At 47.8% G+C, this 24837-nt stretch overlaps 2 non-coding genes across 2 annotated transcripts; both read right to left on the reverse strand.

Moving 5' to 3' along the window:
* Nucleotides 1-11648: 11648 nt before the first annotated feature.
* Nucleotides 11649-11812, reverse strand: LOC142771641 (U1 spliceosomal RNA). The gene has a single exon (XR_012886039.1). It is a non-coding gene; the product is annotated as a U1 spliceosomal RNA (small nuclear RNA).
* A 1650-nt stretch (nucleotides 11813-13462) lies between these two features.
* Nucleotides 13463-13585, reverse strand: LOC119160215 (U5 spliceosomal RNA). Its single transcript, XR_005108288.2, has one exon. It is a non-coding gene; the product is annotated as a U5 spliceosomal RNA (small nuclear RNA).
* Between the last annotated feature and the right edge of the window lie 11252 nt (nucleotides 13586-24837).

A 24837-nucleotide genomic window follows, 5' to 3' on the forward strand; every position in this document is an offset into this window, starting at 1 on the left:
ACAAAACGTTTATTTGATGTTCTGCGCAAGAAAATCGGTGAATGGTATTTTGAAGGCACTGCGTTAGTAACGGAGGCGAACAAGCGCATCTAGGCACTTTAGACGCCAGGGCCATCTGGCAGTTATCTTCGAAAACGAAGGCGTGCGCGACCGCGGAAAAAGATGCGCGTCAGTCACGGAGGTGATAAAGTGTAGAATGCAAAGCGACGGGCAGGTTCCACCTTCGTGCCGTCTTAGCAAAGCGTTGGAAACACCTTCTTGAGCATCGCGTTGCACTGTCAGCGCAGTGCGTTAAACGCTACAGTCCTTAGAATTACTTGTGTGTGCCTCTTCTAGTATAAAGGCAGACTTACAAAACATAGACATGTTGTTATGGCGCCTCAGCTATGCGCAATATTTGTTTTTTTAATTGACAATCGCACAACTATGAACGCTAAACCTTGAGCAATATCTGTTGGCGGTGCGGATGGGGTTGGCCGTTTGGTGTCGTTTGAAGTATCGTTAGGGCGGACAAGCAGACAGACAGACAGACCGAAATTTTAACGTCGATGGTCCCCAAGAAAGACGATCGTCTTGAAGATAGGTTGGTCATGTGGGAGCCTGCTGAGTCTCCCAGAATGTCGTCTGATATGCTTGTCGTCAAACTTCTTTTCAAAGTATCGTTCGACAATATGAAATTTGCGAATACGCTTGTTTGAAAATGCCCCGCCGCCGAGGTCTAGTGGCTAATGTACTCGGCTGCTGACCCGCAGGCAGCGGGTTCGATTCCCGGCTGCGGCGGCTGCATTTCCGATGGAGGCGGAAATGTTGTAGGCCCGTGTACTCAGATTTGGGTGCACGTTAAAGAACCCCAGGTGGTCAAAATTTCCGGAGCCCTCCGCTACGGCGTCTCTCATAATCAAATGATACTTTTGGGACGTTAAACCCCATAAATCCATCAATCGCTTGTTTGAAATCTCCCACTCACGCCTCCGAAAATTTTGAGAAAGTGTTCAATTCATATTTTCTCTTTTATCATTGGGCAATAAACGTATATCACTTCGATGGGTGTTTTTGCGTTAAAATACTTTCAGGCCATTGAAATTTCTGAATGTTAACAGAAAATGTAACGAATTTGAGATAGCTTACAAAGAAAAGGAGAAAGAAAGCAAACGAGAGACAGAAAAAAAAGAACAATAGAAGAGAGCCAGAACGATAGAAAAAAAGCGAGAAATACAAGGAGAGAAAACAACGGACAAGATAGCAAAATAAAGATAGATCGAGAAAGAAACAGAGTGACGAGAAGAAACAAATGAACATGTACGTACCGAGGCAAAAAATGCATGCATATAAAACAGAAGAGCAAAAAAGAATGAACGGACTGACTCGGGCCGATAGAAACAAACATTACAAAAGAAAGCAGGAAAAATTGAATATTACGGGTACATCTCACACAGAGGCTTATATAATGAAAGACCTCTGGAAAATACAAGGCAGCACAAGCTTCAGCATGAAGTAGCATCGTTACAAATAGAAATGCACCCATAATCAAAAATTTCGTTTTTTTTTTTTTTTAGTGGCGAAGCTCCTTCGTCATGGGTCGTATGTCCCGTGTCGCCGTAGTCCTCGTAGTAGCCAGTTGCATCGCATTGCATGTCAATGAAAACGATGTCACAGCATATTCATGGAGTGAATGATGATGAGTGGGGCGAAGCGTTCATCTGTCCGTCCATGCCTACGTGCATGCTTTCGTGCATCCTTCCGTACGTCCGTCCGCCCTCTCGTCATCATTCACCTCGTGGATATGCTGTTTTTTTTGAGGAGGGAGAGGAGATCGATGAACGCTGTTACAGAGAAAGAAAAGCGATGCTTCCGATACTATCTTTTATGCCAGCATATGGAAGTTGTTGAATTTAGTGAGAGAAATTCGACATATACCGCGCCTTTTGGGAATCGTTTTTATCCGAAGCAGTCGACGAGCAATTATCTATGCTGCCCCCCCCCTTTTTTTTTTCTTCAAGAATCACGAGGTGGATCGACGTGTTTGTTTAATTGTATTGGGTGTGGGCATACGCATCGTGGATTTACCAGGAACGTCGATTACACTAGCGGTGAAAATCAGAGACCTGTCAAAAGTCCACTCAATCGGCGCCCCACCGCGTTACCGAACGCATCGCCGACTTACGCTGTGCTGAAGCGCGTAGTCAGCGAGTGCCACACCGGGCCCGTGTTTCCACTCCACCCCCCACCCTGAAATTGTTTTCACGCCTGTGCTTGCGCCGCATATCTGCGCCAGACCAAACCCCTCCATGCGTTTTTCCGCTGGCTGTAGACGCAATGAAGGAACCTTACGCCAGACCATCTCGGATCAAAGCAACCTTTCAGCACAAATAAATCAAATGACCATTCAAGTATTAGGTAATGCCGATAACCCGTGTTGTGGCGCGTAATGAAAGTGAAAATACGTGTTTTCTACAGTGGGTTTTGTAAGCAGCTTACGGAGAGCTTTGCAAAAGAATGCGATCGAGAAACACTTGCCGGTGTGGCGTACACCTCCGAGCAAACCTGTACTCCCGCAGCCTATGTATTGGCTATCCGCACAGCACGCAAGCAATGCGGAAATGACACTACTTCCGGCTGCCTGGTGCACACGCGTGTGCCTCAGTGTGATGCTAAAGTTGAGCCGTTTTTTGTCCAACCTTCCGTTATGTTGTTTCATTGTGCCGTATTTGTGTGCAGCCATCGCACACAAATACCGCGATGCGCGATGCAGCGATAAGCGTAGTGGTTAGAGCATCCGCCTCGCATGCCAAAGGTCCATGGTTCAAATCCCGGTGCCACGCAGTTCCCAACCGGATAAAAAAGACATCCGCGTGGTGATGGAACTGCATTAAGAGGCCTGGGGTGCGGCCTCTCCGGCAACCACCGCCGGGAACGCACTCCCTCACCAGAGAAAGATTGGCCACCCTGGTGCAGTATCTCGCCACTACCTCCCACATGCATACGTCAAATAACTCACGGCCCTCAGTCCCCAGCAGCTGCGAAGCAACTGACCACGGCGGCGGTCAGATCTGCAACGCAGCAGAGGGTGCTAAGAATCTCTGGTTCCGGACAGGCCCCTATTGGAACCTGAACTTGGCAACGTTTAACGCTAGAACCTTATCTAGTGAGGGAAGTCTAGCTGTACTACTCGAGGAGCTAGAGGGTGTTAAATGGGATATAATAGGGCTCAGTGAGGTTAGGAGAACAGATGAGGCCTATACGGTGCTACAGAATGGTCACGTCCTTTGCTATAGGGGCTTGGCTGAGAGAAGAGAACTGGGAGTGGGGTTCCTAATTCAAAGAAACATAGCTGGCAACATAGAGGAATACTATAGCATTAATGAAATGGTGGTAGGAATCGTAATTAAACTGAATAAAAGATACAAGATGAGAGCAGTACTCGGCTTACGCGCCTACATCCAGCCATGATGACGCTTCAGTTGAAAGCTTCTATGAAGCCGTGGAATCGGCAATGAGTAAGGTATACTATACTATGCTGATGGTACTATACTATGCAGAGTATACTATGCTGATGAGAGTCTTTAATGCAAAGGTAGGGAATAAGCAGGCTGGAGACCAGGCAGTAAAAGATTATGGCATCGGTACTAGAAACGCCAGAGGAGAGCTACTAGTAGAATTTGCAGAACGCAATAATTTACGGATTTTGAATACCTTTACCGAAAACGAGAAAACCGCAAGTGGACATGGAGGAGCCCTAATGGCGAAAATAAGAACGAAATATAATTTATAATGAGTGCACACCCAGGCATCGTGCAGGTTGTGGAAGTGGTTGGCAAGGCACGATGCAGTGAATGGTACGGTCTCGAATTCACCAAGACTTGAGGAAGGAACGACAGAAACTGATACGCAAGAAGCCAATCAATGAGCTAGCACTGACAGGGAAATTACAGGAATTCAGTCTCGCTTCAGAACAGGTCCTCGGCACTTAATGAGGAAACCAACCTTAGCGTAGGTACAATGAATGATAATCTGACGAGTATCATTACGTAGTGTGCAGTAGAAGTTGGAGGCAGGGTAGTTAGACAGGACACATGGCAAGCTTTCCGAGGAAACGAAGAATCTCATTAAGAAGCGTCAAATCATGAAAGTCTCAAATACAACAGACAAAACAGAACTGGCAGAGCTTTCGAAGTTGATTAATAGGCGTAAGGTATCCGATGTAAGGAGGTATAAAATGGAGAGAATCGAACACGCTCTGCAAAACGGAGGAAGCGTCAAAGCAGTGAAGAGGAAACTTGGGATAGGCAAAAATCGGATGTATGCACTATGGGAAAAAGAAGGCGAAATAACTACCAATATGGATAGGATAGTTAAAATAGCGGAGGAGTTTTACAGAGATCTGTACAGTAGCCGGGACAACCACGAATTTAATACTATAAGAACCAGCGGTAACCCAGATGATAGAAGAAGTCAGACAAGCTTTGGAGAGCATGCGAAGAGGCAATACTGCTGGTGAGGATCAAGTAACATCAGATCTGCTGAAAGATGGAGGACAGATTGTGTTAAAAAAACTAGCCACCCTGTTTACGAGGTGTCTCTTGACGGGAAGAGTACCAGAGTCTCGGAAGAACGCCAACATCATCTCAATACATAAGAAATGAGATGACAAGGACTAGAAGAATTACAGGCCGATCAGCTTGCTCTCTGTAGTATACAAGCAATTTACAAAGGTAATTGCTAACAGAGTAAAGAAAACATTAGAATTCTGTCAACCAAAGGAACAAGCAGGATTTCGAACAGGCTACTCAACAATCGACCACATTCATACTATCAATCAGGTAATGGAGAAATGCTCAAAATATAACGAACCACTATACATAGCCTTCATCGATTACGAGAAGGCGTTTGATTCAGTAGAAATATCAGCCGTCATGCAGACACTGCGGAATCAGGGCGTCGATGAAGTATATATAAACATCCTGGAAGAAATCTACAGGGGATCAACTGCTACCACACTGCTTTATAAAGAAAGCAACAGAATACCAATCAAGAAGGTTGTAAGGCAGGGGGACACAATTTACCCAATGCCCCAGCCGTTACCTGCCATCACAACCGTTGGCTGCCGCCGCCGCCGCAAACTTTGAAATGAGGATAATGGTGTCGATAGGCTGCTACTGACATTGAGTCAGCTGGAGTAAAAACTATTAAAAAAAGTTGATGACGCAGCACATGTTTAAGAAAAACTACTTGCTCAAACAAAAAAATGTTTTTTATGTGTAGCGGTACGCAAACATGTCGTGTTTGTTCATTTTAAAATAAATTTTGGCCTCGACGAAGGCGCTTCTACAAGAAAGTGCAATAGCGCGAGTGGCGGGAGAGGTTAGTAGATGCACTCTGGGTGTTTAAAGCAGAAACACGCCGCGGTTCATTTCTTTGCCCCCTACAGGTGAGCACTTGAACTTGAGAGTTTCCGGGGCCTGCAACGGTTGCGATGGCAGGTAACGGCTGGCGGTACGTTCGGATGTGTCTCGGACTGTTTCGTTTCGCTGTAAATATTTCGAGCCTCTGCCGACCGGCACATTCTTTCGCATTCTGTTTATTTGACTCGTTCAAATGCTTTCGCGAAGGGAATTCAAGTGACTTTCGGGGAACGAAGCCACCGTCGAAGCTTTCATCGGATGAACACCCGTTGCAAGCCCGGGCCGGTGAGTAGAAACCACTTCGGTTTTTTAAGGATGGTTGCTTGCGGGGCTAGTTGGTTCATTTCAACATATGTATTTTTTTATCCTATGACTACGTAGCCGTCCCACGGTGGCAGCGCATTGCAATATTAAATTTTAAAAGTTTTAACGTCTCAACCGGAAAAACGTGCGTTACATGCGGCGTGCATGGCTTCGCGGTGGAACGAGTCGCTAACTCAATAGTTCATTCTGAAATTCTATCACCAGGTAACACCAACCAGGCCGTTGCGATAAAAGAAGGCAAATAAATCACTGTCGCCTCGAATGTGTCTTCTTAGCTAGCCCATATATTAGTGAAAAAAACCTACTAGTTAATAATTTACTGCAGTCGCGTTTGAGAAACATCACATAATTATGGGTCTGGTTTTCCTATAGTGTGACAAAGGAAGCGTCACATAAATGAGAAATACTTCTTTTTCTGCCACAGCCTCCTGGCCCACCTGACGTGGAAGCAAATGTGTACAATGGGCAAGGAACCTGCTACGTGACATGCCTTGAGAAGAAGCAGCCCTGAGTGATATACGTGTTATGAGGTACCACTACATATATGCATAAAATGCTGCTGTTTACTAATTAACTGACTTTATTTGTTTACTTTGGAAAATTTCATGCAATGAATATGCATTGATTTCATGCATTGATACCTGGTGATGTTACTTGTTTTTCCAGACTGCCATGCAATGACAGGATGACTACCCCCGAATGTCCGCTCTGCAAGCACGTTGAAACATCTGAATGTCCACTATAACAGGTCATCTCTAACCTCACACATGTAATGCTGTATTTGTGAATGTTTTACCGCGCATATCGTGGAGAGGTGCTTTAGATTGGCTACAAGCATTTCCTACCTACCGTGGTATGGAATCTACACTACAATAATGTTGAAACTGTAACACTATTAGTTAGATTGTGTGGTGCTGCTGAGCTCAACAACACACTGTTTGATCCCAGCCACTGTAGCCATATTTCGATGGGGGTGAAACGCTAAGACACTTGTGTGCTTAAGGGTTTGTTCGATTCGCCTGCACCACATGATCCATTTTACAAAGTGCTGCACCTCGCCATTCGTTTCAGTGGCGCAGCAATGGCATCTTCGAAATCTTGCCATTCATTTCAAAAAGCGCAGGAGAGGTACAGCACCAAAACTATTTCATGACTTTCCGGTACCTTCTGCTCTGACGGCGCTGGTTTGGTGCAGCCGCTCGGACAGCTAAACAAACAACATAGCATTAGACGTAGGTGATGTACCCACCCCTATAAATCCGGCGTGTTTTGCCAAGATGTTGGCACCTCATTAAATTAAGCGAACAAAAATAACGATTCCACCTTGTCAGCACCTTGTCATTCACTTGTGCTGCCGCACCGCACAACTTCTGCAGCACAAGTTCTGAACTTCTCGTGTACAGCTGTGACCCAGTTCGGATTGGTGCAGGTGAACTAAACTGACCCTTAAAAGATGGAAGCTGGAAAATATGAAAAATGTGTTAACATAAGAGGTCAAAGCAAATGCTTCGACAAGCAGTCTCGTTTCCCGTGAGCCTACATTGCCATTTGTTTGAACCCCTGGAAGTCAGAATCAACCTAATTTGCCTACTACTGTACGACTCACGATCACTTCATAGTTGGCATGTGAATCGTCGGAAATTATTAATTGCACTACATAACGAACACACCAGCAGTGATGGGCATTAACGGGCTTTCCGACATTTAGTTGTGCCTTGTGACAGTTTACCAACAACACCCAGAACTGTTCTGTTGTAATTAACTGTGTTTAGCTCATACAAGTTTACAAAATGATGCACCAAAGCTCGTAAGACTGCACTCAATTGCTTTAGCTTTGCACATATGTTCAATGGGCTCCTAAAATAATAAATCATAAAGGTGATGAGCAGTTGCAGCACAGCTTCCTCAAAGACGTGAATGCTGTCATGAGGAGCAAGATTGTGTTCATTGCATGTGGTACTGGGTTTTTTTTTTTTTTGCAGAAAAACGTTCCAGATTTCTTTGTGCACATCTGCTTCTGTTTAAATTAAGTTGTCATAACTATAGTGTCTACCACTACGAAGTGTAATTCTGTGCACTACGGTCATGCAAAAAAAAAATCTAGGAAATTGCACAGGTAGTTGAAACATACATGATCTTCGCTTGTCTATACAGCCACACTGCAAGATAGTACGTATTTCAAGTCCTAACCTCTAAAAGTAGCAGGGAGAAAACAACTTCATTTTCAACCACAAGTATACTGAAAAATAAATACAATAACAAGTGTGTAATAAATGTGACCTTTATTGATCCAGTATTCGGACAGATACACATCATGTACCACCAATTGATTTGAGGAGTGCTTGCTTGTAAGAGAGTACTGAAGTTCTATGGATATGTCTATGCAAAAAAAAAGAGATTGTGCTCAGCAGATAGTGTGATGTAAGAGTAACAACAAAGATGTACAGACAACAAAATTGTACAATGCATACCTGAAGCTTATTTTCTTAGAATTGGGCCTTTTCGATGTGTAAGCACACACCTCATAAATGTCCCTTTAGCATACATGTTCGCTGCATACTCAGCAGACTGGTCATTACCTGCGACGAGAAATTCTAGCTGTGGTAACTTTGTAACTTAAGTCTAACAATAAATGTAGCATGCCTGAAATATTTTACGCCCATCCCCTAAATATATAACACCTATGATATGGGCTCACGGCTGAGTATTAAACTAGTGCCTACGCTCTCGACACGATGCGACATTGCAGAATTGTGAAGTACTCAGGGCTGAAATTAACCGACTTAAAACAAAAACGGCTGCGGTCCGGACAAAATCAAAAACAGAATGCTCAGGAATCTCGACGACGGCTCCATTCGTCAACTTGCTGCTTATATGCAAGAATGCTGGGACAAGGGAGAAATACCGCAAGCTTGGAAAACGGCCAATGTAGTCTTCATTCCTAAGCCAGGGAAAAAGCTCAGTCTTGAACATCTAAGACACATTTCCATCACATCTTGCGTAGGAAAATTGATGGAGCACGTCATCCAAACAAGACTGACTAGGTTCATGGAAGATGAAAACCTGTACCCTGATACTATGATAGGCTTCAGATCCCACCTATCGACGTGCGATATTATGCTATAGCTAAAGAAGGAGATAATAGACAAAAAGGCTGTTGTCGCCAAAGTAATTGTGCGTCTGGACGTCTCCAAGGCGTTTGACAATGTCAAACATGAAGCCTTACTGAAGAACCTTAGTGCGCTAAACGTAGGCGTCAAGACATACAACTACGTGAGGGGCTTTCTCTCAAATCGTACAGCCACTATCAGCATGGGAGGGCAGTCGCTCAAAAACATTATATATGGGAACAAAGGTACGCCACAAGGGTCTGTACCCTCTCCGACTCTTTTTAATATAGCGATGATTGGACTTCCTGAGAAGTTGGAAGGAATCGAAAATCTGCATATCACAATATACGCAGACGGTGTGACGCTGTGGATAAACAGGGGTAGTGACGGACATATTGAAAGCGAACTTCAGGCGGCTATAGATACCATCGAACAATATCTCGAACCACTAGGGTTAAAATGCTCGGCAGAAAAATCACAGGCTCTTTTTCTACCATCGCAAAAAAGAAAAACACACAATCCCCTCGGAAGGGGTTGTGACATCGCTTTACGAGTGAATAGTAATGCTATTCCAACCGTAGACAGTATTACAATTCTAGGGATGCGCATTCAAGCAAATGGAAAAAACACTGAAACTATCCGGAGACTCGAAGCTAGTGCGAACCAGACGTGCCGCCTGCTTAAGCGCATTTCTAACAATAATGCGGGGATGAAGGAAGCCAATCTTTTAAGATTAGTTCAAGCTTTCGTGATAAGCCGTGTACTATACGTTGCCCCTTACCTTAAATTAAATAGGGCAGAAAAAGATAAAATTGAAGCCATTATAAGGAAAGGCATCAAGACTGCGCTAGGGCTTCCCCCGAACACCTCTATGGTTAAACTTCTTGGGCTGGGTGTCTCCAACACTTTAGATGAACTAATAGCAGCCGCCATGATGTCACAGCACCAAAGACTTCTGAGAAGTAGAACAGGGAGGAAAATCATGGAGCGCTTGGGGTTCGAGCCCACGTAGTGTTCCAAGCAGACCGCTAGCATACCTAAATCAATTAGGGCAAGACTGAAAATTATACCGCTGCCGAAAAACACGCATCCGGCGTTTCATGAAGGCAGACGCAAAGCTAGAGCTGTAGCCCTGCAGGCGAAACTTGAAGGTCGATCTGGCGTAATTTACACGGACGCTGCAGAATACGAAAGAAAGGGAGCACACACAGCGGTAGTGGTTCGCGAGAACGGGGACCTGGTCTCGTGCTGCACCTCTAAGAACACAACCACCACAGAGGCAGAAGAACTTGCAATTGCTTTGGCTATAGCTCAAAAAGGCACACGAGTGATTGTAAGTCAGCCATTAAAAACTACGATATGGGCAGGATCTCTGCTACAGCCGCCAAAATTCTAAGACAAGGACCAGTACCCGCAGAGCTAATCTTACTAGTATGGTCCCCGGCCCATCAAGGTCTGAAGGGGAATGAAAAGGCGCACGCGATCGCCCGAGGGCTCACTTTCCGGTCGATCGACGCGGACCCGCCGCCTTCGCGCGAGCAGCCCCTCTCCACAAGAGACGAACTACGAACGTTTCAGGAAATCACCGCACACTATAAACTCCACCGTAAGATTTATCCAGAGGCAGCTAAAAAGCTGAGCAAAAAGGAGGAAATTATGTGGCGAAAATCGCAAACCGGGGTGTTTCCAAACCCTCACATGTACAGTAAATGGCACCCGGAAGTGTTCAACTCCAGATGTGCGCACTGCAACAGCACTGCGGGTTTTGTGCATATGGTATGGACTGCAGCTGCCCATCCTACAATGATCCAAGTAGAAACGTAGAATCCTGGGAGGCCTTATTACACAGCCGTGACGCCGAAGAACAGCGTCAAGTAGTCGGTCTCGCTCTGACCGCCGCTGAGTCCCAAGGGATTCCGGCCGATGGCTAGGGGGATGATAGGGGGCAGAGGCCGAAGCCTCCTACCCCGTCATTCTAGACGGGTGCAATAAACGTTATTTCTCTCTCTCTCTCTCTCTCTCTCTCTCTGTGAAGTACTCAATGTAGCATTGCAGAGCGAGAAAAATTCAGAAATGCACGCATCCACAATTGCTTATTTAACAAATTTAGCAAAACTACATTGCTCTCAATTTTCGAGCTATTTATCGGCAATGTCCAAGTTTCCTTTCCGATTCCGCATCATGCATTCACTTCACTTGAAGATCAACACTACAGGGCAAGCGCCGCCCGCATCTGACGGCAGAATCCGACCCTTGTCTTGAAGCCACGCTATTAAACTCGAACGCCGCAACACAATGAGACCGGCGCTCATTCAGCGATCTCGATGTTCAGTTATATGCATATGCTTGTTAGCTTTCCAAGAGTCTTTACACATGGGTTGAAAGCTTTCAATATGTATGAGTGACTTGTTTTGTTCGGACCCGACCGTATACATTGGTTGTACCGGCTTGGACACTCGCAATAAACGATGCAAACCTTACTTGATTGACGTTTTTTTTTTTTGCCAGTCGAGGCCAACTAGGTCACCTAGCGATAATTACAGACGCGAAGCGCGATTTAGCAACGAAAAAGAAAATACCAGAGGAAGCGAGCAGCGCCAACCACCCCACCTGCGAAAAAAAAAAAACGCGTCCGTTTATTGATTATGATAGTACTACCCACGCCATCTGGCCTCGCGGTATAGCAGTTCAGTACGCCGCCGCAACGTAGTTGCATGTTATTGAACAGACCACAGGTACAATTTCCATTCTCTAAAACTGGTAGGTATTTTGCAGTATTAAGTATCCGGAATCTTTCTTTCGATACAATATTAGGGCGATAGCGCGAACGCAGTCCCCCACTACCAAAAATTGCATGCCCCATCTGCCCCAGTTTGGGGTAGTGGCAGGGGTCAGCACGAGCGCAGTGCAATGCCCGAGCCTCTCCCTGGGGGCACCGCCTAGTTGATCACGGTTACCCCGGCACCAGGTAAGTATGCCGTTGAAACGTTTTGAACTCGGTACCCACTGATAGCGACCCCCTAGGAAGCGCATGAGAGTTGTGGAAGATGGCGTAAGGTTTCTCCTCTTTTTTAATTTGAATATGTGAAGCCATCGCATTGAGGACACCCAATACACAAATTCACATAGTCCTGTTATATCAAATTGCTTTTCGCTCGCACAAATATTGATAAAGGCTTGAAATTTGAGCGGGTATCACTCCAGCATTCGCAGAACCAGCGAGAACGTTCTGTACGCCGCCAGAGGCGCCACTGCAGTGGTAATATGTATCTAATGGTCATGAACAGGACGTACGATTCATCGGACTAGCTGTCCTGAAATCCTAAATATCCAATTGTGATCGCGAAGAAAAAAAAATGTATGGCATTACGTTGGCAAACAAAATAAATCAGTAAAATGTAAACGAAATATAAAAAAAGAATAAAACTGCGTCGGTCGGGAATCGAACCCGGGCCACCCGCGTGGCGGGCGAGTATTCCACCACTGAACCGCCGACGCAACAATACACTTACGTTTTACGCAACAATCACTAAAGTGGGAGACGTAGTAAAGTCGTGTAGGCGTACATTTGCGCCTCACATGTACAAATGTACAGGGCTGCAGGAACTTCATTATTGCAAAATAAGATAAGGTATACAAAGATTGCTCAATTAGATTAAATATTACGCGCGTATATCGATTACATTGAGCATTCAGATGCGAAACTTTTATGTAACAAGCGAAAATTTTCTAGCGAAGAGTTAACTGCCGGACAACACGGAAGTTACTCAATTTGGCTGTTTTTAGCAGTCAAGTAAGCAGCACAGTTATTTTGAGAAAACGTACCATGGAAGAAGAAAAATGTACGCACAAGCATCACATAGTCCTTAGAATACATTCTAGAGCATGACGATAGTTATAGCGCGAGAACAAAACGACGACACAGAGACAAGAAGGACACGAAAGACACGAGCGCTCGTGTCTTTCGTGTCCTTCTTGTCTCTGTGTCGTCGTTTTGTTCTCGCGCTATAACTATCGTCATGCCATACCAACTAGCCCAAGCTGCCACACATTATAGAGACAATAGCATGAAGCACAAGGCTCAAGAAAAAAAAAGAAACAATGCTGGCCGAGAACAGAAAAGTGTCACAACGGGGCCTGGTCACAATCAGCAGGAGCTGTACATCTCCGGATACTTAACTAAAGGTTATAATTGAAATGAACGTGCCCCCGCCGCGGTGGTCTAGTGGCTAAGGTACTCGGCTTCTGACCTGCAGGTCGCGGGTTTGAATCCCGGCTGCGGCGGCTGCATTTCCGATGGAGGCGGAAATGTTGTAGGCCCGTGTGCTCAGATTTGGGTGCACGTTAACGAACCCCAGGTGGTCGAAATTTCCGGAGCCCTCCACTACGGCGTCTCTCATAATCATATACTGGTGTTGTTAAACCCCACATATCAATCAAAGAACGTGCATATATAGAGCTTTTTTGCTGATTTCTCCATTGATCGATAAGTGATAACCCAGAACACGAAAACGTTGGCACCAGCACTCGTGCCAGGCATATCAAGCAAGAACTTCCCACCGCATCAACACATAAGTTATGCGAGAACCACCTGCTTGAGCATCTGATTTTCGATTTCCACATTAGGCCCTGCCCAAACGGGCAAGGCCTCCCAAAAATTGGCCTATAGGCTCATTGGAGTGCCCCAACCCACGGTAATCTTTAGTAAAAGGCGAAAGATTAGGGGGGGGGGATTAGAAAAAGGGGGTAACGATTTAGAGTACAGGGTACTCTACTATGGGAGAGCTTAAAGCCGTCCCGTAAGAATAGACACACAAGTCCAAACGCTACATGTAGGTACCCTGAGGTGAGGCCTGAGCAATGACTGACAATGAGCGCGGTTAGACACCTCACTTACAAAGGCCGTGCCAGGAGGACCAGTACTCTTTTACAATGAAAGCAATATTTTGTCAAATAAGCCAAAGTATGTACATAAACCTTAAGGTTTTTTCTTTTATCAATTCATTTAAATCATATCTTTTAACAAATAATGTTATGGTAAACGTGTATGCGTGCAAAGAATTTAATTTTAGGATAGCAATATTGCGCTACCATCGTTTTCAGACGCGATCATACGTTGTGAGCCAATAGATGGCGCAAGCACGCAGTCAAAAAAAAAAAAGAAACTGAAAATGAGCAAACAGAGCCAGTGTGTCGGCGTTAGTGACGAATGTAATGAATTGAGTCTAACCTCGATTAGTATACACCTTTTCACAGGAAGGAAAAAAACACCGCCATGATGGGCTGTGCGCGGGAGCACAAAGGCTAAGAGCGCAGCGTATCCAGGGCATTTTCGAGGGGACGCGCCAATTTGCGCAGCCCAAGGAGGGCTATGGCGGTTCTGCTTTGAATGGGTTGCGTGTTTCCATCATGTTCATATGTTGCGTTCTCGGCTGTAGAGTAGCTACAGGAAATGAGAGACACCGTGGCATTTCTTTTGTGCCCACGTGTACTTGAGCAGCGAGAGGTATGGGACCACGCTATTCCTCGTGCGGATAAGAAACTGCCCAGCAACTCACGTGTGTGTGATATGCACTTTCGTGAGAAGGACATCCTGAAGCCTTTCACGCACGTCATATGGTAAGAAGGTACAAATCACAAGAGGAAAGTGGGACCTCGTCGAAGGATGCGTTCCACTAATATTCCCGAATTTGCCCGCTTACCTTTGTCGCGGGGCCCTCGATAAATAAGCGAAAGCTGCCCTATAGGAGTGGGGTACTTTCCAGAATATTATCGGCGAAAAAGAATAGACTATCTCTGAGCACTGAGCTCGAAGACAGTGAAATAAGTCCCGACATGCCGTCAACTAGCGGCGTCATTTCGCTTCAAGACATAGAAAACGTTTGTTTGCATGCTGACGGAAAGTTGTTGAGAATGGCGAGACAAGACGTCTTGTGGTGTTTCTAGGGCTCAAAAAAAAAGCGCCATTTGAGAATAAAGGCGTTGTAGTCGCAGAAGACATGACAGTCACCATTAGCAGCCATCACCATCGCTCGGCCAAGTAACCCGGCAAGGCAGATACCATCTTCCGATTGGCGGAACTTCTGGAGGACATAGAAAAGCTGAAAGTGTGTTCATGTTGTCCCAGTGCGTCAGCAGGCAGACTCATGAGAAAATGACTACGAAGTGCTCACCGATACCCCAAAGTGCGGTCTCTGCTTGAAGCTTTGGTTGCAGCTGTGTTAACAGGTTTCATTAGAGAAACTCCAGAAGAAGCAGAGGGAAGACATGCTCAAGAAAATGGCCGCACGCGTAGCTTTTCGACGGTATAAGTTGCTAAAGAATGTGACTGACATGAAAAAAAAAGGCTGACTACATAATCAGACAAAAGCCACAAGAGTGCGTCACATAGTTGTAATTTATTTTCAAGCACGAAAAACACAGCCACAAAAAAGGATTGAAGACATTGTAATTGGGTTTTCGTGTCTAAAAATCTATCGGGAACGTACACCAACTAGCAACTAACTGACAGACTCGCATGTTATGCTATATATCAAGCATTGTTTATTATGGGCAGTTCAAAGAATCATAATTATTTTGTATTTGCCTTACACCGCTAAATATTGCGCAGTATTAAGTTTCTGCGGCATCACAACAAATATCGATAATATACTGTTGGCAAAGTTCAGAACGGCCGCCACGACGACTACGCGTTTTCGTCTGCTAGCGGAAGCTTGTTGCGCCGCCAGTTCCACCAAACCGGAATTCATCCCGGCACCGTGTGACGAGAAGTCTTACGCGGGGAGTTTTTCAACTTACCTAGTCTAGAAACGTTGCTTTCCAGGGCATGGCCGTCTGCCCGAAACAAAACGTCCCGCCCACACGACCCTGGGGGGGGGGGGGGGGAAGCAGTGCCGGGACAGACGTAGGATGATGATGGGTTGATGAGTTAAGTGTAACTCTGGGACAAAGCGCTTCGGCGCCGCGTCTCCTTTTTATCTGACAACGGCACCTCGATTAGTGGTTCTCTAGTCACGTACGGTACGGTCGCGTACGCTCAGATTAGTCACAGGACTTTGCCCTACGTAAGCTCTCTGTTCTGGATGCAACTTAACGCAACTTGAGATGGACGCCCACACGAAACAGGCGTTTCATATGAGCTCTTTTCGACTATCGAGAGTGTCATTTCAGCAGCGTGGCTTTTGTCTATACTTTTCTTCTCGTTTGTGTGCATGTGTGTGATGTCTGATCGCATAAATTAATTTCTAGCGGTTTTTTGTGTGAATCATAGAGTTTATTTGCGCAGGTTATGAGCGAAAAATTGCAGCAATAACGTAAATATATGTTAATTACCACCCATTAATACATCTCTGGTTTTCACTGTGAGAAATAACTCCATGTAACTTATTCGGTCAGGTGAAACTGCGTGGATTACAAAGAGGTATCTAGGGTTTGCAGCACACACTTGGTTAGAAACGTACTGTGACATCACCCCTCGCCCATCATATGTGCTTCTATGCAGTCTACGCGAGAATAGATAGAGAGAAAGCACCCGACTTACTCATGCTGTCAAAACTACAAAGACAGTATTGCCATGAGATGAGCTTCTCACAAAATACTGGCTTACTACTTGTGGTGTACACTTATCCCGAAGGAGTACGGCCACCAGCGTGGGTCCGGTCTTAGCGAGCCGCAGGGCACGCGTTAACCGTCGCCGTGACGAGAACACGATACTGCTCAAAGTCGCAACACTTTATTAGGGAGTTTTAGTGCTGGGTGCCCAAGCGGCTTGCGTACGCAGGACGTTGGGGCGGCGGTATTGCGCATGCGCGTCACCCCAAACAGATGCGTCGCAGGATCGCTTGGGCGATGGGGCCATTCGTCCGCGCGGTCCACCTTCGCAAGAACTCACGGTATCCGCACTGCGGATACTCTAGCCGTCGAGTTAAAATAAGCCAAAGTGCGAGCACTTATAGCGATTACACGGTTTCAGCCAGATTTCCAAAGCTAGAATAGCCTGGAACATAGAAACTAAAAAACATATGCCAGCCCCCCGACCAGCTGAATAGGTGGCGCCATCTAGCGTGGCCATAGTGAATCAGACAACCACAACTTTGTTATTGCAGAAACATTGTGCATTGTACTTCTGGTGCAAAAACTGCGCAGCGACAATACTACAAATGAGTAACCTCTTTATTTATTCATTTTCACTTCAAAAACATTACGCGTAAGCTAACATGTTCATGACTGCAGTTGCACGAAGTGTCACAAGATGTCGACACTGTCGTTACAATAACCTTGTATTTCACTTCTTTGCGTATACCAGATTACTGTACACAATAAAAAAAGTGTCCTGATCACTATGTATGTTTATTTGAACAGTTTAAATCATAAAAAGACTTAAATAATACTTACGAGACAACACGCAATGGCTCTGCGAGCGCGTGTGAACTTCGTGCGGCTTGCGTTTGCGTGCGTGCCACCGTGGCGCCAAATAAAAGGCATTCCGGTTGGGTATGGGTTGGGCACGCAACGCCGCGCGCTCCCAAGCCCGCAAAGCCCCAAGAGAATGCGTACCCAGCACTAAAACTCCCTATTGTGGCAACACCAAACGCAGTACAGCCCGTTGCAAAAAGGCGCTCCGGGAAAGCAAATAGGCGTATCCACGCCACGGGCGCAAAGTACTACACAGGGTGCCACGAGCACGTCTCCGCGGTAAAGGTAATCCACGGAGACACCGGGACAAAGGCCCGGTTGCTCGAGCGAAGGCAAAGGCGCTCGCGTTGGCTTCGGAGGGAGACGGGTCGGCGTAGCTAGGCCACGCATTAGGACACCGTACCGCCCTCGGCCATGCGTACGCAGCGGGGCAACAAAAGGTGAGCGTTCGCCTCAGGCGCGAGGCGCCGTCAGCGAAGTCCGACGAGCCCCCGAGCGACGGGAGTCGACGGACGGAAAAGATAGCGTGCCTCACCGTTTGCTGTCCCGGAGAGTACTGTCCGCCCGCTCCCGACGCAGCGCGCGAAAACCTCTCGGGAGTCCCCACGCGCGGCGCCACTGTCAACATCCGCTTCCGGGTGAGGGAGTTAAACGTCACTCTGCTCTCCCACCACGGCTGACAGCAAAGGAGGGCAGACATGTCGGGACATGAGAATGGCAGAAAAGGCGGCAAAGCCCGCGCAAAGGCAGCGGGCTAGCCTCAATTCCCACATACTAGAATACAGAGAATACTGGCTTACTAAAAATATTGACGTCAGGTGACTTAAATTTTGGGACAAGGAGTTCGAAAGTGTAGAAGTATTTGAAGAAGGAAAAGTGTCGTGTGTTTTTGATGCCCCCATGTAATGCCGAAAGTAGTGAGGTCGGTGAGGTATCTAGGGAAGACATGGATAAGGCAGCGCCTGCAGCAGGCGGGGCAGGAGAGGCACACACACACCACGGCCATGTGTGCGGGCAGTCTTGCACCCCAGGGTCGATCAGACCACAGCAGATGCAGCCTTCAGGCCAGGTGCAGCATTTCTTGACGTGGACAAATTGGCCACGCTGCCCGCACTGGAGTGGTCGGGGCCTGGCCGGTCGTACAGGGAAGCGCATGTGAAACAGCGTCACCTGCTCTGTGGGTACGGAACTCCGAACAGCAGGGTGACTGTGTGCCCCTCCCTGGTGTCCGACAGCACAATCATCGTGGACAGGAGGCCAGGCAGCAGGGACCCCACCTCCGGGCCTCTGTCAGCACCATGCTGGTAGCCGGTGCTTGTCCGAAGGTCTGCCGGCTCCTTGGCAGTGACCGGTATGCTTTGCAGCTCCGAGATGGCCAGGAGCTCTTCCAGGCCTTTCCTGGTGGTCGCGTCCACCGCCACGATGTTCTGGCGATGGTTCACCCTGATTTCAGCGACTCCGCGGTGCGACGACAGTGCCTGAACAAAGCTCAGGCGGGGGATGCCGCGTGAGGAGCCCCCGAGAGCTGAGGACCGGTAGAGCGCCGTCTACACGACCGCAGGGCTGACTGGCAGCCAGCAGCAGCCAGTCTTTTGGCATGCCGGAGTGCAGCCTCCGATCATACCTGCTGGAAAGACCCCTCGGCATCTGGCTCGTCCTCCGGGACACTGGGGACGGCAGAGCGATGGACTGGTGGCCTCCCTGAGGTTGCTGAGCCTGCTGGAGAAACCCGAGGTCTCTGAGAGAGTGGATGACAAGAGTACCTGCGGGTGCAGCAGGCGTCCTCCTGACTGTGTTTGCTTTGTTTGTGTGATCGTGGTTTTTTCGCAAAAATGAATATATGCTGAAAAATCGTCGTCAGAACTCTCTTTTGACTTACGATAAAGGCTTCTGATTTGGTCGTTTCATACGAAACATATCAGCCATTTCGGCGACTATTTCAAATGCAATCAGGCGTTTACTAGCCGGAAACCAGCGAGCATACACAAGGGCGACAGCCACGGCCAAGCACGGACTCTCAGCGCGAGCGGCGTCCTTTTTTGAAAGCACTTGAGAGTTCGACCGATTTCAGTGTTCGGAGCCTTCTCTACAATTACCCCGGGGTCGAAGAGGGAAACGCCTGGTGACCTAACAGCTTGTCACTATGAGCGGGTCATAGTAAGCCTGCAGGCGCTCCACGTTGACTATGTCGCACCCGCGACAGCGCATGTCCGAAGATTGTTCAATTGGTTCGATAAGATAGTTGACCGGAGATGTGCGCTCGATAACACGGTATAGGGGCCTTCGTATTTCGGGAGTAATTTGGAAGAAAGGCCAGCTACAGAGGTCGGGAATGAGAGCCATACAAGAGAACCAGGAAGGAACGTGGGCTCAGAAGTGGCGGAGCCATCACAGATACTCTTCTGCCGCTCTTGGTCATGCGTCGTAAAAGTCTTGGCAAGCTCGCGATACTCTTCAGCAAAGCTGGCTGTCTCAGAAATAGGTGCACACTCAGATGGATCCGGCGTGTACGGCGGTATCGTGTCGATGGTGTGTGACGGGTGCCTTCCGTACAGCAAGAAGAAAGGTGAAAAACCGGTTGTGCTCTGAGGGGCGGTGTTGTAGGCGTAGGTGACGAAGGGCAGTACAATATCCGAATTCGTGTGGTTGGCGGCGACGTACATCGAAAGCATGTCGCCGAGGATGTGGTTAAAGCGTTCGGGGAGACCATTCGTCGGCGGGTGGTAAGCAGTAGTTTTGCGGTGGACAGAACGGCACTCCGTGAGAATGGCTTCGACGACTTCTGACAAGAATACATGGCCTCGATCACTGAGAAGCTCCTGGGGTGAACCGTGGCGCAGTATGAATCGATGCAGTAGGAAGGACGCAACATCACGCGGTGTAGCCGAAGGGAGAGCGGCGGTTTCGGCGTATCGCGTTAAATCACCTACAGCGACGATGGCCCAGCGGTTACCAGCTGACGTCAGAGGAAGTGGTCCATACAAATCGATACCTATGCGCCCAGACGGACGCTCAGGGCAAGGTAACGGTTGCAGACCGGCTGCGACATGTGTGCTGACAATTTGCGGCGTTGGCAAGTGAGGCAGGAGTGAACGAACTGTTGCACGTAGTGGTACATCCCGCGCCAGATGTAGCGTTGTCGAATGCGATGGTAGGTTTTGAATACCCCAGAGTGCGCGCATTGCGGATCAGAATGGAAAGATTCTGATATCTCCGACCGCAGAATGCGATGTATCATGAGTAACCACTGCCGATCATCGGCGTCGTAATTGCTTCGGTGTTGGTGGCCGTCACGAATGGCGAAATGGTGAGCTGGACGACGCAAGGCACGCGTGGATGGCGTTGCGGACGGATCAGAGAGCAATTCGATCAGTGGGGCGATCCAATTCTCCTTTCGCTGTTCGGTAGCGATGATGGACACATCAATGACAGAAACAGCAACCGAGGATACTGAGCAGAGCACGTCATGTTCAGGTAGAAGGGAGCGCGAGAGGGCGTTGGCGTCAGCATGCTGGCGTCCGTTGCGGTACAGCACGCGGAGGTCGTAGTCTTGTAAGCGAAGAGCCCAACGGGTGAGACGGCCTGGGGGATCCTTCAATAATGAAAGCCAGCATAGTGCATGATGATCGGTGACGACATCGAATGGGTGACCATACAAATAAGGTCGAAACTTTTAAGGGCCCGGACAATCACCAGGCACTCTTTCTCCGTGACGGTGTACTTTGTCTCGGCTCTCGTGAGCGTATGGCTTGCATATTCTACGACATATTCAGAAAATTCGGGTTTGCGCTGAGCCAGGACAGCGCCGAAGCCTACAGCGCTGGCGTTCGTGTGCACCTCTGTTGGGCCGTGGGGTCGCAGTGGCGTAGAATGGGAGGAGACGTCAACAAAAGGCGGAGCTTCGCGAAGGCGTCGTCGCACTCGGACGTCCACGATTTGAGAGGTCCGTTACTTCTAAGGAGCTTCGTAAGCGGTGATATGATCGTGGCAAAGTTTCGTATGAAGCGTCGGAAGTATGAGCACAGGCCCACTAATTTACGCAGTTCTTTGACGGACGCAGGTTTGGGGAATTCCGCCCCGGAGAAGCTTGGCTGGGTCAGGAAGAATGCCATCCTTGGACACGACGTACCCTAGGATGGTGAATTTCTGTGCTACAAAGCGACACTTCATCAGATTTATTTGCGAGCTGGCATTGCTCACCCGTGCGAAAACTTCTTTCAGACGTTGTTGATGCGTGGAGAAATCTGGAGCGAAGACAGCAATGTCATTGAGGTAACACAAGCACGTGAAATGCGCAGAACGGTGGCCATCATGTGATCAGAGGTCGCAGGTGCATACATAGACCAAATGGCATGACGTTGAATTCGCACAAGCCGTCGGGTGTGATGAACGCAGTCTCCGGTCGAGCGTCATCAGCCATGGTTACTTGCCAGTAACCCGAGCGCAGATGGAGAGAAGAAAAAAAATGGCAGCATATCCACGGAGTGAATGATGTGGAGTGGGGTGAAGCATTCGTGCGTCCATTCGTTCTTGCTTTCGTTCGTTCCTGCGTACGTCTGTGTAACCGTCCATGCGTCCTTCCACCTGTCCGTGCGTGCGTCTGTTCGTGCGTCCGTCCCTGCGTTCGTCCATGCATCCGCGCCTGCGTCCGTTCATGCGTCCATCCATGCATCTGTCTTTGTGTCCGTTCGTCCATCTATTCAGCACTCCAAGTACCACCATCTCGCATCTTTTCATCATATATTCTCCATATATAAGCATCGCCATCCAGTGGACATTTCAAGGACTAAACGGGAGGTAGCACATGCACACTTTCTTACGGCTTTAGCTTCGGGTTTACTTCCCACCTTTAACCACCTCGAGTTCATGGTATATACTAGTTCACTGTATTCATGGCTATGCGGCCCAACGCTCGCTAAACCTTTCTAAAACCAAGGAGGTTACACCCAGTGAGTATAACGTAGCAACCCTTTCTTGTCAGATCGTGCTCAATGTACATGCCAATAGCTGCTAATGGGGATCGCAGCGTGCGCATTATCTAAAGGCCGAATGCTCCTGTCTCTCATTCCCCCTTAGCAGCCGTTAACATGTGCGTTGAGCACTATCTTTTATTGTTCAACATCGCACAGAAGAAATCTCTCAATGCAACCACCTTGGAGGTCAAAATCGTAAGGACCGCTATTTCGGGTATGTGCCACTAGTGGTTCCGTACTACGAGGGACGCACAAGCCACGCCATAAGGAGCTTCACCCCTAAAATTCGGCTCCGTGAAGGCTGTCAATTGCGTCATCGATGTGTGGCAGTGGATAAACATCCTCGCGAGTGATCTTATTGAGTCGTCTGTAGTCCACACAGAACCGCACAGAACCGTCTTTCTTCGCAACAAGAACAACAGGAGACGCCCATGGACTGTCCGGGGGCCGAATAACGTCGCGTCGGAGAATATCGTCAACCTGCTCGTTGATTTCCCGATGTTCAGCAGGCGACACGCGGTAAGAATGTTGCCGTAATGGTGGATGGACACCAGTGTCGATACGATGTGTATCAGTGGGCGCGCGACCGAGGGAACCTCGCCCGACATCGAAAGAACAAGGGTATTCTTGTAACAAGTCCAGAAGCAGGGAATGCTGTACTGACGTTGTCATCAACGTAGGGGCCAAATACATCAGGAGATGATGAATCAGAAGTGGAAATAGCACCGATAGTACGTGAATGAGGACAACGTTAGTCATCGGGTACGTCCAAGACTTCGGCGTCATTGTCACGGGTCCCGTTAATTCGGGAGGCGATCGCCGGGCTAATTCCAAGGGCCGAAGTATCGGCCCCCCGAACCGCACACCGAAAGCGTGGACAATTTAGGAGTGGTCCTTTTTGGCGCGCCAGCGGATGCTGGCTGTGGCCCAAAGAACATGTCAGAGCCGAGAGTTGATAAACAAAACAAAATTATATTCTCAATAATGACAGATCAAAAACAATACACAAATATGCACACTCCACAATAGTTCAATACAATATGTCACCAATCAAACAACGTACTACACAGTACAATCAGCCACACTCGAAACAACAGACACAGACAACGATACGCTCTACAATGCAGTCGCATGCATTGTAGAGCGTAGCGTTGTTCATGATGACGTAACTGTGCCGCCACGCTGCAGTATAATGGTGCTCGTAGAAAATGATGCATTGTACAACCGCGAAGGCATAGCGGATACAAATGTAGGACTGTTTTTGAACAAAGGTGTCTGCGTAGCTAGGGGTCTTGTTCACTTGACGAATGGCCGTGCAGATGTCCTACTCACAAATTTCTCCAATGAGCTTCAACACATCGCTCAAGGCACGGCTATCGCCTATTTACACGACTTCTGTATGGCGACCGAACTATGCAGCTTAACGACATCAACCACTCGACCAGTGGCCTGCAACATCGACACATCCGTGACCGTCAATCAGAGCCTTCCGGACAGTCAGAAGAAACAGATTTACGCCTTGGTAAAAGAATTCTCTGATTGCTTTTCAAGTACCTCGAAGGTCCAGCGCACGTCAATCACGAAACACAGAATTATAACGCAAGACGACACGAGGCCTATATGCCAGCATCCATATCGGGTGTCACAGAAAGAACGGGAAATTATCAAGAAGCAAGTGGAGGAGATGCTTTCTGATGATGTCATCCAGCCTTCGAATAGTCCATGGGCGTCTCCCGTAGTGCTCGTTAAGAAGAAAGACAACACACTTAGATTCTGCGTCGACTACAGAAAACTGAACAGTGTAACTAAACGAGATGTCTACCCCTTGCCACGTATCGACGATACACTAGATCGGTTGCGATCCGCAAAGTTTTTCTCCTCCTTAGATCTGAAAAGCGGATATTGGCAAATAGAGGTCGACGAGCGGGACCGTGAAAAAACGGCATTCGTAACACCAGATGGCCTCTACGAATTCAAAGCGCTTCCATTCGGCCTCTGTTCCGCACCAGCGACGTTCCAGCGAATGATGGACGCTGTCCTCGCCGGATTGAAATGGCAGCCATGCCTAGTGTATTTGGATGACGTGGTGGTATTCTCTTCAACGTTCGACAAACATCTAGAGCGACTACGCACAGTATTGGAAGCCATCCGGTCAGCGAAATTGACGATCAACCCGAAAAATGCCACTTCGGCTTCGAAGAGCTGCGATTCCTTGGACATGTCATTAGTTCCGAGGGTGTTCGTCCCGATCCCGAAAAGACAGCCGCTGTTCAGAGGTTCCCTACACCCAGAGACAAAAAGTCAGTGCGTAGAGTTTTGGGTTTATGTGCCTATTATAGACGATTTGTGGAAAACTTCTCAAAGAACCTCTTACAAAACTGACAAAAGACGACGTGCCCTTCACGTGGGAAAGCGAACAACAGAAAGCTTTTGACGAATTAAGGAAACGACTACAAAGTTCACCAATACTTGCCCATTTTGATGAGACAGCCGACACAGAAGTCCATACCGATGCCAGCAATGTCGGCCTCGGCGCCATCCTTGTCCAGTGGCAAAATGGTCAAGAGAAAGTGTTAGCCTATGCCAGCCGCAAACTATCAAAAGCTGAGGCAA

This window comes from Rhipicephalus microplus, chromosome 1, assembly GCF_043290135.1.
Source record: "Rhipicephalus microplus isolate Deutch F79 chromosome 1, USDA_Rmic, whole genome shotgun sequence".
Classification (NCBI taxonomy): Eukaryota; Metazoa; Arthropoda; class Arachnida; order Ixodida; family Ixodidae; genus Rhipicephalus; species Rhipicephalus microplus.